This window comes from Rhinopithecus roxellana, chromosome 9 (assembly GCF_007565055.1).
Source record: "Rhinopithecus roxellana isolate Shanxi Qingling chromosome 9, ASM756505v1, whole genome shotgun sequence".
Lineage (NCBI taxonomy): Eukaryota > Metazoa > Chordata > Mammalia > Primates > Cercopithecidae > Rhinopithecus > Rhinopithecus roxellana.
This window is the reverse complement of record NC_044557.1, coordinates 58,437,883-58,454,423: the sequence shown is the minus strand read 5'-3', so window position 1 is coordinate 58,454,423 and position 16,541 is coordinate 58,437,883. Positions and strand designations below refer to the sequence as shown.

General features: G+C 44.7%; 1 pseudogene; it reads right to left on the bottom strand.

The window, feature by feature from the left end:
- Positions 1–376: 376 nt before the first annotated feature.
- Positions 377–639, bottom strand: LOC104658539 (annotated as a pseudogene).
- Between the last annotated feature and the right edge of the window lie 15,902 nt (positions 640–16,541).

The following is a 16,541-nucleotide window of genomic DNA, read 5'->3' as shown; positions in this document are numbered from 1 at the left end:
ACTGCAAGCTCCGCCTCGCGGTTTCACGCCATTCTCCTGCCTCAGCCTCCGGAGCAGCTGGGACTACAGGCTCCCGCTACCTCGCCCGGCTAGTTTTTTGTATTTTTAGTAGAGACGGGGTTTCACCGTGTTAGCCAGGATGGTCTCTATCTCCTGACCTTGTGACCCACCCGTCTCGGCCTCCCAAAGTGCTGGGATTGCAGGCTTGAGCCACCGCGCCCGGCCATGTACCAGTCATCTTTTACTTGGAGGTTAATTCCCACTTTCATATTCCCACTGAATATGAAAGGATTCAGCAATGATCGAGGTTGTGTTCCTTACGGAGGGACTCGGGCCAAGAAGGTCATGTGGGGGAGTGCAGAGCGTGCCCTTTTCTTCAGTGGTACTTGTGTAGCCGCTGGTGCTTGAGCTCCTTGTAGGAAAGTCAGTAGCTGAAGAGCAAGTAGGCTGCCAGCACCATGGTAACCGCCGAGATGATCCCGTCTTCACGTTGATGTACTTGTAGTACCGGTAGTAACCTCTTTGAGACGCTCTGGCAGTGCCACTAGGGCTAAAGTCCCACATCAAGATCCAGCTTGGCAGCTCCCCTAGTTTGAACTCCAGAAGTTTCTTGTCCTTCACTGGTACAACTGACGCCATCTTGGAGTCCTGGTGTTTGCTGTGCCGGTGTTTATTTATTTTTGAGACAGGGTCTTACTCTGTTACCCAGGCTGGAGTGCAGTGGCATGATCATGGCTCACTGTAGCCTCAATCTCCTGGGCTCAAGTGATCCTCCCACCTTACCCTCCAAAGTACCTGGCACTACAGGTGAGTGCCACCATGCCCGACTAATTTTTGTATTCCTTGTAGAGATGAGGTTTTGCCATGTTGCCCAGGCTCATCTCAAACTTCTGGGCTCAAGCAGTCCACCCACCTCAGTCTCCCAAAGTGCTGGGATTACACGCATGTGCCACCGTGCCTGGCCTAAGAGGTATATGGTATTGTTAAGCAGAGGGAGCAGACAAGTAATGAAATGGATGAAACTCTTCAGAATTTTATTTTGGGTGAAGATAAGTTAGAGGGATGGGAAGGATGGAATAGCTTTTGGATAATCTTGCTTACTAAACAACCATTTTTTAATTGACTCTATAGAACTATATTTTCATGGAGTCCCTTTTGGACTGAGAGGACCAAATTTTTCATAGCACACAAAGGGCAATAAACTGAATTTATTGAGTAATACCTATGTCCAAACAATTTTACTTCTACCTGGGAGTATTACAAGAGAATCCAAAGACTTGGATAAAAGGAAAAGAAGATCACTAAATCAAATTGACTCTTTAAGTTGGTGGATAAATTTGGGCACATTTCTTTGAGTAATTTTAGCAATAGAGATATGAAGTAGAGGCAATTTCAATGAAATTGGTTACCTGTTCATTATAAAAGGACCTATCATTTCTGTATCTCTTTTTTTTTTTTTTTTTTTTTTGAGACAGAGTCTCAGTCTGTCACCCAGGCTGGAGTGCGGTGACGCAATCTCCGCTCACTACAACCTCCGCCCCCTGGGTTCAAGTGATTCTCCTGACTCAGCCTCCGAGTAGCTGGGGTTACAGGCACCTGCCACCGCGCCCGGCTAATTTTTGTATTTTTAATAGAGACAAGGTTTCACCATCTTGGCCAGGCTGGTCTTGAACTCCTGACCTCAGGTGGCCCACCCACCTTGACCTCCCAAAGTGCTGGGATTACAGGTGTGAGCCACTGCGCCCGACCCACTTCTGTATCTTATAAATTATAAACGCTGGAATATTCCTGTTGCCTATCAGTGACAAATGACTGCAATATTGACTGGATCTTTTGTTTATGAGATTATCCTCTCAATTTCTCATCTGTGAAATGGACAAGTAGTGCTCAGATTGTGGTGGACTTCTTACTTCATGGTTGTAGTGTAGCTTATGTCATGGTGGAGATCCTGTTATCTTTTCAGTATCCAGGATGCCCAGATTTTTTTGTCAACCACCTTTGAGAGTGATCTACGTTTGTTTGTTTGTTTGAGACACAGTCTTGCTCTGTTGCCTAGGCTGGAGTGCAGTGGCGGGATCTTGGCTCACTGCAACCTCTGCCTCCCAGGTTCAAACAATTCTCCTGCCTCAGCCTCCCAAGTAGCTGGGATTACAGGGTGCATGCCACCATGCCTGGCTAATTTTTGTATTTTTAGTAGAGATGGGGTTTTGCCATTTTGGCCAGGCTGATCTCGAACTCCTGACCTCAAGTGATCTGCCTGCCTTGGCGTCCCAAAGTGCTGGGATTACAGGCGTGAGCCACTGTGCCCGGCCGAGAGTGATCTATTTGAATTGTAACAGAAGCACACATCTTTGTGAAAAGCTGAGTTCAATTTGTTTTTTTTGCTATGTGATCTACTGGAGCTCCTGGGCACAAAAGTAATGGTCAGAATTGGGATCTTCAGGACCTCACTTCTGCTTAGAACGCTTGCTTTGTCACACTGGCCTCTTAACCACTTTGGTGAAGCAACAAATAAGTGGAAAAAGGCCCCAGGCATTACATTATATAAGGAAAACAGCACTGAACTGTCTAACCAATTTGGTCCTCTAACTGGGATACATATTTGGGTTTGGAGCAGGTCAAAGGCAAAGATTACACCTGAAGAAAAATGTTGCAGGGGGCTCCACCTCTAAAACAGAGCCTCGCAATGTAACCTCCCCCTGGTGGCCACATACAGTCAGTAGCGTAATCTGCAAATTACAATTCTGTCCTCCCTCCCTGCCCTTTACATAGGCTGCTTCTTGAGGAGTTCTTTATACCACTAGAGTACAGAGCTTTGAGACTTTTGTTTTTGGTTCAAGAATTCTGTCCTAAAAGTGGGAATAATGTTAACACCTTAATTTGAAAGCAGAATGAACAAGAATAAAAGACAAATTATAGGTTCCAGTGAATAAAACATAGTTAACAGTTGGGGCATTTACAAATGATGCCAATGTTAATCAATAAATGGATAAACATGAACCAAAACAGAAATGGCAGCTCTGCAGGAAAAGAAATGCAGTCATGCTTTGCTTAACGATGGGGATACTTTCTGAGAAATGTGTCATTAGGTGATTTTGTCATTGTACAAACATCAAATTTACATAGAGCCGGCCGGGCGCGGTGGCTCAAGCCTGTAATCCCAGCACTTTGGGAGGCCGAGATGGGCGGATCACGAGGTCAGGAGATCGAGACCATCCTGGCTAACACGGTGAAACCCCGTCTCTACTAAAAAATACAAAAAACTAGCCGGGCGAGGTGGCAGGCGCCTGTAGTCCCAGCTACTCGGGAGGCTAAGGCAGGAGAATGGCGTAAACCCGGGAGGCGGAGCTTGCAGTGAGCTGAGATCCGGCCACTGCACTCCAGCCTGGGCGACAGAGCGAGACTCCGTCTCAAAAAAAAAAAAAAAAAACAAAACAAAAAACAAATTTACACAGAGCCTATGGCTCCTAGACTACAAACCTGTGCAGCATGTTACTGTACTGAATACTGCAGGCAACTGTAACACAGTGGTAAGCATTTGTGTATCTAATATGTCTACTTTTATTTTTAAGGCAGTCTTGCTCTGTCACCCAGGCTGGAGTGTAGTGGTGTGATCACAGCTCACTGCAACCTCTGCCTCCTGGGCTGGAGCGATCCTCCCATCTCAGCCTTCCTAGTAGCTGGAACTATGGGCACATGCTACCACGCTCAGTAATTTTTGTATTTTTTGTAGAGATGGGGTTTTACCATGTTGCCCAGGCTTGTCTTGAACTCCTGAGCTCAAGTGATCTGCCCACCTCAACCTCCCAAAGTGCTGGGATCACAAGTGTGAGCCACCACACCCGGCCCTAAACATATCTAAACATAGAAAAGGTACAGTACAAATATAGTGTAAAAGATAAAATACAGTACACCTGTGTAGAGCACTTAGCATGAATGGAGCTTGCAGGACTGGAAGTTGCTCTGCGTGAGTCAGTGAGTGGTGGATGAATGTGAAGGCCTAGGACATTCTACTTCTGTAGACTTTATACACACTGTATGCTTAGTTTACACTAAATTTATTAAATAATATTTTTCTTCAATAATAAATTACCCTTAGCTTACTATAACTTTTTGACTTTATAAAGTTTTTAATTAAAAAAAAAAAACTTTTTGACTCTTTTGTTTTAAGACAGAGTACTCCCTCTGTTGCCCGGGCTGGAGTGCAGTGGCATGATCTCGGCTCACTGCAACCTCCGCCTCCCGGGTTCAAGCCATTCTTCTGCCTCAGCTTCCCCAGTAGCTGGGATTACAGATGCCTGCCACCAGGCCCAGCTAATTTTTTTTTTTTTTTTTGAGGCAGGGTCTCACTCTGTCGCCCAGACTGGAGTGCAGTGGTGCAATCTCGGCTCACCGCAACCTCCGTCTCCCAGGCTCAAGCTATTCTGCTTCAGCCTCCTGAGTACCTGGGATTACAGGTGCATGCCACTCCTGCCCGGCTAATTTTTCTATTTTTAGTAGAGATGGGGTTTCACCATGTTGGCGAGGCTGGTGTCAAACTCCTGACTCAAATGATCTACCCACCTCGGCCTCACAAAGTGCTGGGATTACAGGCGTGAACCACTGCACCTGGCCAACAAAACTTTTTGTTTTTAACAACTCTTAACGTGCAACATAAACACATTACACAGCCGTCTAAAAACTGTTTTCTTTCTTTATAGCCTTATTACCTTATTCTTTATATCCTTATTATCCTTTTTTCTTACCTTATTCTTTATATCCTGATTCTTTGTTCTATTAAATTTTTTTTTCTTTTTAAACTTTTTTGTTAAAAACTAAGACACAAATACATGCATTAGTCTAGACCTACACAGAGTCTGAATAATCAAAATCACTGTCTTTCTCCTCCATATTTTATACCACTTGACGGTCTCCAAGGGAAATAACACACATGGAACTCTCATCTCCTATGGTAACAATGCCTTCTTCTGGAAAAACTCCGGAAGGACCTGCCTCAGGCTGTTTTACAATTAACTTAACATTTTTATTTTTATTTTTATTTACTTATTTTTCTGAGACAGGGTCTCCTCTGTCACCCAGGCTGGATGGAGTGCAGTGGTTTGATCTCAGCTCACTGCAGCCTTGACCTCCTGGGCTCAATTGACACTCCTACCTCAGCCTCCTGAGTAGCTGGGACTACAGGTGGGGGCCACCCTGCCTGGTTAATTTTTTTAAAAATTAGAGACAAGGTCTTGCTATGCTGCCCAGGCTGGGCTTGAACTCCTGGGCTCAAGTGATCTGCCCACCTCAGCCTCCCAAAGTGCTGGGGTTACAGGTGCAAGCCACCACACCCGCCAAAACCTCTTTTCTTTATAAATTACCTAGCCTCAGTTATTCCTTTATAGCAGCACAAATGGGCTAAGATAATATGCATATACTTTTCGTTTTGAAATACTTTGCCTCACAAAAAGTTGCAAAAACAGTACTGAGTTCCCATTTATTCAACTTCTCCCAATGAAAATTAATGTAACTTAAAAAAATTTCTAGTTGAATTTTTCTTGACCATGTTGAATCTTTAGTCACTTCTCCTGTTGCCAATTGATGTGAATGTAGGGAATTTATACTATTTACTCTGTGTTTCTGCCAACATTTCTTCTCATCTTCTAATTTGCTCCCTTTTCTTTCTGTTCTGCTCTCCTTCTCTGATTGTTTTTATGGCTATTCTCTTTAATGCCTCCTGTTTCATTCTTCTGATACTCACTTTAAAATATACTTAAAATGTCTTGGCTGGCCATGGTGGCTCACGCCTGTAATCCCAGCACTTTAGAAGGCTAAGACGAGTGATCACTTGAGTCCAAGAGTTCAAGACCAGCCTGGGCAACATGGCAAGACCTTGTCTCTACAAAAAAAAATACAAAAAATTAGCTGGTGTGATGGCAAGTGCCTAGTAGTCCCAGCTACTGGGGAGCCTGAGGTGAGAGGATTGCTTAAGCCCGGGAAGTGGAGGTTGCAGTAAGCTGAGATCACACCACTGAACTCCAGCCTGGGCAACAGAATGAGACCCTATCTCAAAACAAAAACAGGCCAGGCGCAGTGTCTCACTCCCAGCACTTTGAGAGGCCGAGGCAGGATGATCACGTGAGGTCAGGAGTTCAAGACCAGCCTGGCCAACATGGTGAAACCCCGTCTCTACTAAAAATACAAAAATTAGCCAGGCATGGTGGCACGTGCCTGTAATCCCAGCTACTCAGGAGGCTGAGGCAAGAGAATCGCTTGAACCTGAGAGGTGCAGGTTTCAATGAGCCGAGTTCGCACCACTGCACTCCGGCCTGGGCAACAGAAACAAAAACAAAAGTCTGAATTCCAAAGAGAATTGGAGCATGGTAAAACGACAAGATGTGGTCTGTGTGCGTACCCACACATAGAGACCTGTTTGTAAATTGGGGGTGAAGAAAAGCTGGCACGGAAGTATAGGAGTTACTCTCACGCCCCTCTCCTCAGTAGGGTCCATCTCACCAGGTCCACAGCCATCTCCTGTCCCAGAAGTCCTTGCTCTCCTTGCCACAGACCAAATAGCCCCCTTGACTGTAGCCACCGTTTCCACAGGGCAGAGGAGGAACTCACCATGGGTGCAGAGCATGAGCTGGATAAGTGTGTGCTGTGCGCTTCAGAGATTCTGTAGACCCTCTAACTATGTGTACTCTCTATTTCCCAACTGTTGCTCTTAAATCTTTGGTAAAGGTTTTGTAGTGAGTAGGCTTAAATGTACAACAGAACAAACAAGCTAAAATTTTATTACTTCTACTTCTGTTTGCAAAAAAATTGGCTAAATAAAACAAATTTGGTATGATTTTCATTATCACTATGTGCCGGAAATTTTAGCCAATTGATATAGTGTGGATGTTTGTCCTTTCCAAATCTCATGTTGAAATGTGAGCCCCGGCCGGGCGCGGTGGCTCAAGCCTGTAATCCCAGCACTTTGGGAGGCCGAGACGGGCGGATCACGAGGTCCGGAGATCGAGACCATCCTGGCTAATACGGTGAAACCCCGTCTCTACTAAAAAAATACAAAAAACTAGCCAGGCGAGGTGGCAGGCGCCTGTAGTCCCAGCTACTCCGGAGGCTTGCAGTGAGCTGAGATCTGGCCACTGCACTCCAGCCTGGGCGGCAGAGCGAGACTCCGTCTCAGAAAAAAAAAAAAAAAAAAAAAGAAATGTGAGCCCCAATACTGGAGGTGTTTGGGTCATGGGGGCAGATCCCTGATGAATGGCTTGGTGCTCACCCCACCCCATAATAATGAGTGAGCTCTTGCTCTATTAGTTCTAGGAGATCTGGTTATTAAAAAGTCTGGCACCTCCCTCTTTTGTTTATTTTGAGACAGATTCTTGCTCTGTTGCCCAGGCTGGAGTGCAGCAGAGTGATCTCCGCTCACTGCAACCTCCACCTCCCAGGTTCAAGCAATTTTCCTGCCTCAGCCTCCCAAGTAGCTAGGATTACAGGTACATGCCACCACACCTGGCTGATTTTTGTAATTTTAGTAGAGATGGGGTTTCACCATGTTGACCAGGCTGGTCTTGAACTCCTGACCTCAGATGATCCACCTGCCTCGGCCTCCCAAAGTGCTGGGATTACAGGCGTAAGCTATTGTGCCCGGCCTCCCTCCTCTTTCTTGCTTCCCCCTCACCATGTGAATGCCAGCTCCCCTTCCTCTTCTGCTATGATTGGATGCTCTCTGAAGCCCTTACCAGAAGCAGATGGCAGCACCTGCTGTTCATGCAGCCTGCAGAACCATGAGTCAAACAAACCTCTTCTCTTTATAAATTACCTAGCCTCAGGTATTCCTTGATAGCAACAAAAAATGGATTAATACACTAATCTGAGCGATAACCTTCTCCTCTTCTAGAAAAAAATATTTTGTTAATCACTTCTCAGCCTTTTAGCTATGATAAAAAAAAAATCATGCCTAAAGAATCTGTCTGCAATTACTGTTGAGAGGTGTTTTTGTTTGTTTTGAGACAGGATCTTGCTCTGTTGCCCAGGCTGGAGTGCAGTGGCACCATCTCGGCTCACTGTAACCTCCGCATCCTGGGTTCAAGCAATCCTCCTACCTCAGCCTCCTGAGTAGCTGAGACTACAGGCACACACCAACATGCCCAGCTAATTTTTTTTTTTTTTTTTTTTTGGGTAGAGACAAGGTCTCACTATATTGCCCAGGCTAGCCTCGAACTTCTGGGCTCAAGTGATCCGCCCACCTTGATCGTCCACCTCGACCTCCCAAAGTTCTGGGATTACAAGCATGAGCCACTGTGCCAGATCATAAGAGGTGTTTTTTCTTTTTTTAAATGTTTTATCTTTCAGAGATGAGGGCTTGCTGTATTGCCCAGTCTGGATTCAACCTCCCGGGCTCAAGCAATTCTCCTGCCTCAGCCGCCCGAGTAGCTGGGACTACAAGTGTACAACGACACTGTGCCTGGATTGTTGAGAGTTTTAATACTTTCAAATTGACACAGTTTTATTAGTTATCTTTTAATAAACATGGTATTCTAATTGGAAGTTAATTGGCAGAGCTCCAGTGTAAACACTTGGTTCCTGTCACACATGAACTCAGCTATACACATTCATTTTAGGAATAAGTTCATGAAGATTCACAATGATTCGCCTCACTTAGGACATAGTTCATGTCTCCGACCCTTGTGCTATTACATATGTTTGAGTTTTAGCAGATTTGATATAAACAATGATAGTATAGTAATATGTAATACGATATGACAGCACACTGTTTCTTGTATAGAAGAAATAGAATTTGAATTACTTCGTTTCTGACATTCTGTATGACCACCTAACTTTTAAATTTGTGTTTAAAATTTAAAACAGTGAGATAGGAGGCCAGGTGTGGTGGCTCACACCTGTAATCTCAGCACTCTGGGAGGCTGAGGCAGGCAGATCACCTGAGGTCAGGAGGTCGAGACTAGCCTGACCAACAGGGCGAAACCCCATTTCTTTCTTTTTTTTTTTTTGAGACGGAGTCTCGCTCTGTGGCCCGGGCTGGAGTGCAGTGGCCGGATCTCAGCTCACTGCAAGCTCCGCCTCCCGGGTTCACGCCATTCTCCTGCCTCAGCCTCCCGAGTAGCTGGGACTACAGGCGCCCGCCACCTCGCCCGGCTAGTTTTTTGTATTTTTTAGTAGAGACGGGGTTTCACCATGTTAGCCAGGATGGTCTCGATCTCCTGACCTCGTGATCCGCCTGCCTCGGCCTCCCAAAGTGCTGGGATTACAGGCTTGAGCCACCGCGCCCGGCCTCGAAACCCCGTTTCTACTAAAAATACAAAAATTAGCTGGGCGTGGTGGTGCGCAACTGTAGTCTTGTTTACTCCGGAGGCTGAAGCAGGAGAATCGCTTGAACCCAGGAGGTGGAAGTTGCAGTGAACTGAGATTGCATCACTGCACTCCAGCCTGGCAACAGTGTGAGACTCTGTCTCAAAAATACCAAAAAACACACACAAAATATCCCACAAAAAAAAAACAGTGAGATAGAATATAAACTGCAAGTTGTGATATTTTGATTTGGTTAAGTACAAGTGTTAGTTCATATATGAAGTATTTTACCAAATTTGAATATATCATTACAATTAAATGTAGTATTATTTAAAAATTTTTAATAGCTTTAAATCTAGAAAAGGAGTTAAGAAAATCCAAAGTTACATCAGTGGTACAATTTAGTAGCTGCCTAAATTGTACCTTTTGCAGGTGGTTTGCTTTTATTCAAACGTGTTTATTAGTTACTGGACAATTATTTACATAAAATATTATTGTATCAGTATGTAACCAATGGATCAAAGTTCAAACTAGTAGGTAGGTATGAGATCTTTTGAATAAACAGTTGTGCTGTTTTCCTTTTTTGTACTATAATATTTATTTTTACTTTTTATACTAGTATACATATATATAAAGTTCAGTAAAGGTAACTTTTCATTGTCTCTATTTCTTCTCTGGTCATTATAGTCATTTATTTCATTTCTTTTTTTTTTTTGAGGTAGGGTCTTGCTCTGTCACCCAGGCTGGAGTACAGTTGTGCAATCTCAGGACTCACTGCAATCTCGACCTCGTGGGCTCAAATGATCCTCCCACGTCAGCCTCCCAAAGTGCTGGGATTACACAGGCATGAGCCACTGTGCCTGACCTATTTCATTTCTTGATAATTAAAAAGGATCCACTTTGAAAGACTGAGGTGGGCAGATCAATTGAGGCCAGGAGCTCCAGACCAGCCTGGCCGGCCAACATAGTGAAACCTTGTTGAAACCTCGTCTCTACTAAAAATACAAAAATTAGTCAGGCATGGTGGCGGGTGCCTGTAATCCCGGCTACTCGGGAGGCTGAGGTGGGAGAATCACTTGAACCCTGGAGGTTGAGGTTGCAGTGAGCTGAGACTGCACCACTGCACTCCAGCCTGGGCAACACAGTGAGACTCCATCTCAAAAAAAAAAAAAAAAAAAAAAACCCACTCATGATGTCAAAAATGCTAGATGGCCCACCTCCTCTCTCCTGATCCTTCCCCTCCTTCTCCTTGGGTTATTTGTTCCAAATTCACCATGTTCCTGCTATTTTTTTTTCTTTTGTTGTTTTTGAGACAGAGTCTCACCCTATTGCCCTGGCTGGAGTGCAGTGGCATGATCTCAGCTCACCACAGTCTTGACCGTCTGGGGTCAAGCGATCCTCCATCCTCAGTCTTGCAAGTAGCTGGGACTGCAAGTGCGAACCACCATGCCCCTATAATTTTTGTATTTTTTGTAGAGACAGGGTCTTGACATGTTGCCCAGGCTGGTCTCAAACTCCTGAGTTCAAGTGATCCTTCCTTCTCAGCTTCCCAAAGTGCTGGAATTACAGGCATAAGCCACCTGCATCTGGCCAACATTAAAAAATAATATTAGTAGATGAAAATGACACATCTTTTCCAAGACTTGGTAGGTTGTGTTAGTTAGTATAAGAATGTATTAGCAAAATTTAATTTCATTTGACAAATATAAAAGTCAAAGAAGGGGTAAATGTCTTAAAGAAAATCAATTCGGTTTCATTCGATTCAATAAAAAATTGTTAAAAGGATAAACTATGGGCCAGGGACCCTGATGGATACTGGGAGTACAAAGATGAAAAGGACATGGTCTCTGTCCTCAAAAGAGCCAGTGGGGAGAGGAAAGACACTTCCACAGGTTCTTTTAATATAATATGCTAGGTGCAATGTTAGAGGTAAGCTCAGACATATGGAAGAACTTACATTACTTACCCAGCAAATTCAGGAAAGCCTTCAGGGAGGAAGTGAGCTGAGCTTTGAAGAAAGAATAAAATTGGGCTGGACGAAGACACTTAAGAAATGCAAGGCTGGCAGGGGCTCAGGTCCTGAGCAAAGGCTCAGAGGTGTAAACTAATATGGTCTGAATATCACTATAATACATATTAATATGGTATGTGTGCAGAAAGCCTAAGAAATTAGATAGAACTAGAACATAAATGTCAAGGCAGAGAGAGTGATAGGAGACAAAAAGAGGGAGGAATGTCCCGATGGTCTTATCTAGGATGCTAAAGAACCGGACTTTCTGCTGGGGTTGGTTTTAAGCAAAATTGGATTTAGATTTTAGAAGCCAGGTGGCCAGGTGCGGTGGCTCATGCCTGTAATCCCGGCACTTTGGGAGGCTGAGGTGGGAGGATTACTTGAGCTCAGGAGTTTGAGACCAGCCTGGCCAACATAGTGAAACCCCATCTCTACTAAAAATACGAAGATTAGTCAGGTGTGGTGGCGCATGCCTGTAATCCCAGCTACTTGGAAGGTTGAGGCAGGAGAATGGCTTGAAGCCGGGAGATGGAGATTGCAGTGAGCCGAGACTGCACCACTGCACTCCAGCCCGGGTGACAGAGCAATACTCCACCTCAAAAAAAAAAAAAAAAAAAAGAAAAAGAAAAATACTTTAGATGCTAGGTCTAGTGGCTCATGCCTGTAATCCCAGCACTTTGACAGGCCAAGAAAGGATGATTGTTTGGGCCCAGGAGTTCCAGTTCAGCCTGGGAATCATAGTAAGACTCCGTCTCTACAAAAGTATTTTAAAAATTAGCCAGGTGTGGCCAGGCGTGGTGGCTCACGCCTGTAATCCCAGCACTTTGGGAGGCTGAGGCAGGTGGATCACCTGAGGCCAGGAGTGACCAGCCTGGCCAACATGGCAAAACTCCATCTCTACTAAAAATACAAAAATTAGCCGGGCATGGTGGCTCAGGCCTATAATCCCAGCTACTCGGGATGCTGAGGCAGGAGAATCGCTTGAACCTGGGAGGCAGAGCTTGCAGTGATGCGAGATCGTTCCACTGCACTCCAGTCCAAGCAACAAGAGCGAAACTCCATCTCAAACAAAACAAAACAAAGCAAAGCAAAGCAAAACAAAACAAAACAAAACACCAGGTGTGGTAGCATGTGCCCGTAGTCCTGGGTACTCTCAGAGGCTGAGGAGGGAGGATGGCTTGAGTCCAGGAGGTTGAAGCAGCAGTGAGCCATGATTGTGCCACTGTATTTCAAACTGGGCAACAGAGCGAGACCCTGTCTCTAAAAAAAAAGTAAAAAGTACTAGGTTTTAGATAGTCTACTGTGGTGAGGTGGTGGATAGCTTAAAGAGGGACAAGACTGGAGGGAGGCAGTGTAGTCAAGAGACTAATGAAATAATCTGATGAAAAGGTGAGAAGGGGACAGGCGCGGTGGCTCACACCTGTAATCCCAGCACTTTGGGAGGCTGAGGCTGGTGGATCACGAGGTCAGGAGTTTGAGACCATCCTGGCCAACCTGGTGAAACCCCAATCTCTACTAAAAATACAAAAATTAGTCGGGCATGGTGGTGTGTGCCTGTAATCTCAGCTACTCTGGAGGCTGAGGCAGGAGAAATTGCTTAAACTTGAGGGGCGGAGGTTGCAGTGAGCCAAGATTACGCCACTGCACTCCAGCCTGGGTTACAGAGCGAGACTCTGTGTCAAAAAAAAAAAAAAAAAAAAAAAAAAAAAAAAAAAAAAAATGTGAGAAGGGATTGAACTTGATGAAGCCAGTGATATTCATTTTTGTATATCCAGTGCCAGCTATAATTTCTAGTATAAGGAATGAGCTAAAATAATATTTACTAATTGAGTTAAATTTATGTTTCCTCTTCTACATTCTAATGAAATCTCCATCTTTTGGCTTTAGAACCACATTTCTAGTGACCATTTTAATGCATACTGGACTTCTAGACAACGATTCCATAAGTACTTTGTACAAAACATAGCAAAAGTATATATAATGCTAAATAAAATAAATCAGAAAATCGAACATGATAACAATTCATTCCACAAATATTTATTGCTCTTTCCCACACTTTGCTTTTTTCTTGGACCAAGAGATCTGGATAAGAATATAGATTTTATTTTATTTATATATATATATATATATTTTTTTTTGAGTCAGAGTTTTGCTCTGTCACTCAGGCTGGAGTGCAGTGGTGCAATCTCGGCTCACTGCAACCTCCACCTCCCAGGTTCAAGGGATTCTTGTGCCTCAGCCTCCCAGGTAGCTGGGATTACAGGCATGTGCTTCCATGGCCGGCTAATTTTTTGTATTTTTAGTAGAGATGGGGTTTCACCATGTTTGCCAGGTTAGTCTCGAACTCCTCAGCTCAGGTGATCTGCCTGCCTCAGCCTCCCAAAGTGCTGGGATTACAGGTGTGAGCCACTGTGTCTGGCTGGAATATAGATTTTAAAGCATTGTTTTCAATCACTGCAACTAAAAATAAAAAAACAAAAAACTGAAGCCAGATGGCCTATCAACTAAGTAACACTCAGTGCAGGAAATAAGCAAATCTGCAGCTGTCCTTGCCTATAAAAGATTAAATACCTTTCTGGGTACATGGTATGCACACAATAAATACTTGTTGATTGATCTGTTGCAAGATGTTTTGAAGAGTTCATGCAACCAGTTTAGTGTGAAATTAGAGTTTTATATGAATGTACAACTGAAGACCAAGGTGTCAAAATGGGGAGAATTAGGAGAAAGCTAGGGTGTGAAGTCAGGAAAAGAACAAAAAATCATACACAGCACTATAACAGGTTAGGTTATTATTGTGAACCCTGAAAAATCCAAGACAGGTCTCAGTTAACTTTATTTTGCCAAGGTTGAGAATGCACACACGTGACACAGCCTCAGGAGGTCCTGACCACATGTGCCCAAGGTGGTCAGAGCACAGTTTGATTTTACACATTTTAGGGAGACATGAGATATCAGTCAACAGATGTAAGATGAACATTGGTTCTGTCTGTAAAAGACAGGACAACTCAAAGCAGGGAGGGGGCTTCCAGGTCATAGGTAGGTAAGAGACAAATGGTTGCATTCTTTTGAGTTTCTCTCCCCTCCCTCCCTCCCTCCCTCCCTCCCTTCCTTTCTTCTTTCTTTCTTCCTTCTTTCTTTTTTCTTTCTTTCTCTCCTTCCTTCCTTCCTTCCTTCCTTCCTTCCTTCCTTCCTTCCTTCCTTCCTTCCTTCCTTCGTCTCTCTCTTTCTTTTTTTTGACAGAGTGTCACACTGTTACCCAGTCTGAAGTGCAGTGGCGCAATCTTGGCTCACTGCAACCTCTGCCTCCCAGGTTCAAATAATTCTCCTGCCTCAGCCTCCCGAGTAGCTGGGATGACAGGTGCATGCCATCATGCCATCTAATTTTTGTATTTTTAGTAGAGATGGGGTTTCGCCATGTTGGCCAGGCTGGTCTTGAACTCCTGACTTCAAGTGATCTGCCTCCCTTAGACTCTCAAAGTGCTGGGATTATAGGTGTGAGCCACTGCACCCAGCCCTTTTGAGTTTCTGATGAGTCTTTCCAAAGGAGTCAATCAGATACGCATTTATCTCAGTGAGCAGAGGGGTGACTTCAAATAGAATGGGAGGCAGGTTTGCCCTGAGTAGCTCTCATCTTGACTTTTCACTTTAGCTTAGTGATTTTGAGGCCCCAAGATTTATTTTCCTTTTACAAAGGCTTTCCATGAGTATTCCTCTCGCTTCCTCCCACTTCCTCCTGTAGAATCCATTTCTCTAATCATTTCCATGCCCTTCCCAACATGCATCAACACCTTCAAGGCCATATTAGAAGGAAGCAGGGAGAGAAGTCCAGTCCCTTTTGGCAGTTAGCTGAAAAACAGGCTGCTTGTCTACTTAATGAGCATGGGAGATGGGAATCTGAGGACAGAGATAATCATTTTGTTACAAAAATGCTCCAAGCGAGAGCCACTATAAGGTCATGGAGACAAGGATATAGGTTGGCCCAAGGCTGCAGGCACAAGAGACCCAGAGGACAGAGGTGAAAGTTGGTCCCACGCTACGCATTTTCATTAGAATAGAAATGAAGGCAAGGTTAGGCATCCACGGAAAGACCGCTTCATTCCAGAACCCCAAGGATGGACAGGGGGCCCACTGTTCACTTCAGTATCTCCTCAGTTCTCTAGTGGGTAATTGTGAGGAGATGGGACCAAGGTTAAGAGTACACGGTAAGACTGGTTCATTCCAGAACCCGAAGGATGAATAGGTGACACTATTCAGGATAACAGGAAAATAAGAGGGGACATCTTCTTTTTCCTTTTTTCCTCCTCTGTTCTCTCTTTGCAGGTGGGTAGTCACATCTCCATATCACAGGACATGCCTCTCAGATGCATTCCCAAAAACCAGGAAAAGTTTGATTCCCCCAAACCTTAAAATTAAAAAAAAAAAACAACTAATTTTCCTTTGGAATACTGTTTGGCCTAAAAATAGACTGGAAGAAAATTACAAAAGTCAGCCTTAGAACTCCATGCCCTTATGCAGGAAATCTTCAAGTTTACCTCCGCAGTTTTTATAAACATGTCCAACAAGGAGGACAGGGCTACAAAGAGGAGGGACCAGAGGTAGACTCAACTATTGGCTGCTTCACAAGCTCTCCAGCCCCCTCCAGGCTGCCCTCAGAATACCCTCCCAGGTCACTGCCATTGGTGCAGGAAGCCAGGCACTAGAAGGCAAACTGCCCCAATGGGGTAAATGGGAAAAAATACCCACATGGCTTGCCCCCTCTGCTACAAGCTCAGGCACTGGAAACAGGACTGCCCTGAGGGCCAAACAGTCCCTGGGGCAGAATCCCAACCCCTGATGACCTTGAGCTGAAGGGGCTCTCTGCTCTGGCTGACTTCCAAATCAGATATCACCATCAAAAAAAGAAAGCCAAGGGAAACTCTGGAGGCAGCAAGTAAAATGATAAATTTCTCTTTTGGGTTCAAGAGCTGCCTACGGCCAGGTGTGGTGGCTCACGCCTGTAATCCCAGCACTTTGGGAGGCCGAGGTGGGCAGATCACCTGAGATCAGGAGTTCAACAACAGCCTGACCAACATGGCGAAACCCTGTCTCTACTAAAAATACAAAAATTAGTTGGGCATAGTGGCACGTGCCTGAAATCCCAGCTACTCTGGAGGCTGAGACCGGAGAACCACTTGAACTTGGGAGGCAGAGGTTTGATGAGCTGAGATTGCACTATTGCACTCCAGCCTGGGCA